General features: G+C 45.2%; 1 long non-coding RNA gene across 1 annotated transcript; it reads right to left on the bottom strand.

Annotated features, from left to right (window-relative positions):
* Positions 1 to 2,359: 2,359 nt before the first annotated feature.
* LOC310771325 lies at positions 2,360 to 3,297 on the bottom strand. The gene is made up of 3 exons (XR_014552410.1): positions 2,974 to 3,297; positions 2,662 to 2,816; positions 2,360 to 2,554 (listed from the first exon to the last, which is right to left on the bottom strand). It is a non-coding gene; the product is annotated as an uncharacterized lncRNA (long non-coding RNA).
* Positions 3,298 to 3,583: the final 286 nt, after the last annotated feature.

Below are 3,583 nucleotides of genomic sequence, written 5' to 3'. Positions count from 1 at the left end.
ACGTTCGCTAACCTGTCGGTCTTTAAACTCTTTGAACAGGTCGGGGTGCCTGTCTGCAAGATGTTTAGCCAGGTTCGATGTGTTTGAGCCTTTCGCTTGGGTCGCGTTGAAGCACCTTTTACACACTGGTTTCGATGTGTCCACGGGCTTGCCTTCGCTGTCGGCAACGTAAGCAAAATATTTCCATATTTCGCTTCGTGCATCTGCTTTTTCTACAAGCGTTGGTCGGCTTGCAAGACTAGAAGAAGCCGCTGCCATTTTGGCTGTGTCTGTCCTGTGTGTCAGGGTGCTGCAGTGAGGACTGAAGGACTGTGGCCATAGAGCGAGCAGAGAGGGAAGGGGGGAAAGTCGGCACGCCCACACATGAAGCAGACAGAGTCAGAGAGCTTTTTTTCACTTTTCACCAGTCACCATTGGTTCAAGGCAACGCCGTGTTGCCTTCAAGTAGGGATGTCACGATACTAGAATTTCTACTTCGATACCGATACCCAGGACAATATCGATACTCTATACCATTTTCGATACCACGAGAAGGGGGGATGATGACACATCAAGAAGCATACAAATAAAGTTAGACAGATGGACAGACGCACACTTCTCCATCTAGTCCTGATCAAACTTTGAATTTAGACAGCAGATTAGCCCTGCTCTAGCCATCAGAACACATTTAGCTTGTTGAAGCAACAGATACCCACCAATGATAGGGAGGGAAAATCAGTGATTTTTCATTAAAAGAAAGCACTGATGGTATCAAAACTGTTGCAAATGATCATTTAATTTTTTTAGTATTGATACTTTTCGATACTATCGATACTTTTGCAAATGAGTATTGTATCCGATTCAAATTTTCAGTATTCATACTTTTCGATACTATCAATACTTTTGACAACCCTACCTTCAAGTGAACTGGGACACAGGCTCTCAACTTTAATGCCACTGTGTCTCTCTCCTCCGCTAACAAACACCACGGTCGCACACTGACGCAACCCATGACATTTTTTAAAGTATCGGTACTAAATTAACTCATTGAGTGCCAGCCACTTTTGGAGAACGGACGCTCCCAGTGCCAGAGTTTCAGAGCTTTTTTCAGTGATTTCTTGAGGCCCACAGAATATTGTGTGATATTACTATGTAAACACTGAACACGCAAAAAGAACGATGAGACTCTCTTCTATCATCAGCAAAAACAGGTTTATTGATATAATTTTCCGTTCTTTAGTTATCAGCCGGAGAAGATAGCTTGATTTAACCAAAAACAGCCGTTTTTTTCTAGAAGCTGAGATAATGACCCTTTTGTGAAATTAAACATTTCAAACACATCACTGACTCTGAAGCTAATTTTCTGATGTAGTCACACCTCAAAAATAATTTCCTTCAATAAAACAGTGAAGGCCAGGGAATTTTGTTTGGCAGAATAATATTTTTTAGCTGCAACCAGCAGCGCTGGCCCCTGCGTGCGCTGCTGGTTGCAGCTTCTTGCTGGTCTTGATTTGCTGCTGGTGGGCATCGGATATTCTGGCTTGCGTTTGCCAATCCTGTCCTGCTGTCTGGGTCTGTCTGGGTGTTGTGTGCTGCTCTGCGTGCCCCCCCCCCCCCCCTCCCACCCCTCAACTGCATACTCCTCCTCCGTATGGGAGTGTCTCTGGTGGCTCTCTGCTGAGTTTGCTGTGCACAGTGAAGGGTGCGCGACATCCAGCTTTTTTACAGCGTTCCGCGTGTGTTTGTCACCGGCTTCCAGTTGAGAATAATAACAACTCCACGGCTGATCATGCGGATGGGCTGTCGCAGCGGACACGGAGGAGCTCAATTGTGGGAGCAGATTGGCTGCTGCAGGCACAGCTAACGTTATGCTTCAGCATATCGATGCATACGGATGCGATGCGATTTCCGTTTCCCCAACGACTTCTTCTCTGTTTTTCTCTGCCTTTCTGTTATCTGGAGAGCACTGTCGCCACCTAAGGGTTCTGTAAAATAGGTTATAGACCTCCAATAGCTACAATATTTGTACAGGAGATGCAGAAGGCTTTGATCGACGTCCCACCGTCAAAAAACGCATTGGACGTCGAAAGACGTCCTTGGCACTCTACGTTAGGGTTGGGTACCGTTCACATTTGAATCGATACCGGTACGGTACCGGTACCTGGAATTCGGTACGGTACCAAAAACGGTACCTTTTTCGATACTTTTTTGAGTAAAAAAAAAAAAAAAAAAATTTGCTACAACAAAAATGTACAGTTTCTAAAACAAATAAGTCCAAACTTCTCAATTTCAACATTGTTCTTTATTTAGATTTTTTTTTGTTTAGCAGCAGCACCCAACAAAATAAAACCCCTCCCTCCCTCCCTCCCTCCCTCTTCCCTCCCAAACCAAGAGTTTACTTGTGCAAGGTAATGGTCTGCTCCATCCATCAGCGGTCACTGCAATATGGTCAACTGCCCTGAGTTCCTCCTTCACATTCTTCTTCTCAACACGACACCAAGCTGGAATAAGTGTGTTTGTGAGAAGGTCTCTGGAGGGAGGGGAGTATTTTGGGTTCAGGGTCCCTGTCATCTCCCTATATATAGACAATAAAAATAACTATTGTTAGTAACTTAGCTTACTCTATGAATATCACACACACACACACATTATCACCCATTTATACATAAATAAATAATTTACCTGAACCATGGAGACTCCACCGTTGCGAAGGGCAACATGCCTTTTACAATGAAGGCAGTCACTGGCCCTGTGGCACTCATTTACTTTCTGCCGGGGTAAAGCTGCTTTCTTCGCCAGGGTGAAGGGTGTCTCCTGTGCGACTCTCACACGGTGGCCTAGCAAAGAAAGCAAGAGTGTAACGTTGAATAACACGTCTCACGGTGACACGAACTGAGGATAATAATAACGTTAGCAACGCTAGTTACGCTACTAAACATGCTAAGCTATAAGCTACAACTATCCAGCTAACGTTAGCTAATTAAATGACGTTACCTGATGTTGAAGAAGTCGACGCCTCACTTGCGACACTTGAAGTTTCGTCGTCGTCGCTGTCCGTTTCAGCTAACGAAGCAGAGGAGCTGCTGGCTGTAGGTGCTTTGCTGCTGGTGGGGCTGCAGCGTCCACCCTCAGGCTATCGAACACTTTACAGTCTTCCGCATTTAAAAAGATTTTATGCTTGACCAAGTGTTTCCTCAAGTTAGAGGTGTTCCCCTGGCCAGCTTTGCACTTCGCATCGCAAATGTTACAGCGAGCGTTGTCTGAGTCTATCTTTGTGAAGTGTAGCCAGTGCCACACTTTGGACCGCAAGCGAGAGGCCATCTTCTTCTCTTCAGCTTGTTTTGGCAGTGACGTGATGACGTAACCCACCCTCGTGTGTGTTGCCTTCAAGTTTGGGTCGGAATTTCTAACTCGCTCGCTGTCTTTGTATCACTGAGATGCGTTCAAGTACCGACATTTTTAAATTATAATATAAAAAAAAAAGTACCGAAATGAGGTACCGTTTCATGTCATGTGAACTGATACTCGGTAGTACCGCCCACTTTCGGTCGGTGCCTGTAAAAGTACCGAGTTCGGTACCCATCCCTACTCTACGTCACTATTT

Source organism: Poromitra crassiceps, assembly GCF_964638095.1.
Source record: "Poromitra crassiceps genome assembly, contig: HAP1_SCAFFOLD_524, whole genome shotgun sequence".
NCBI lineage: Eukaryota > Metazoa > Chordata > Actinopteri > Beryciformes > Melamphaidae > Poromitra > Poromitra crassiceps.
This window is presented reverse-complemented; position numbering and strand designations above follow the sequence as displayed.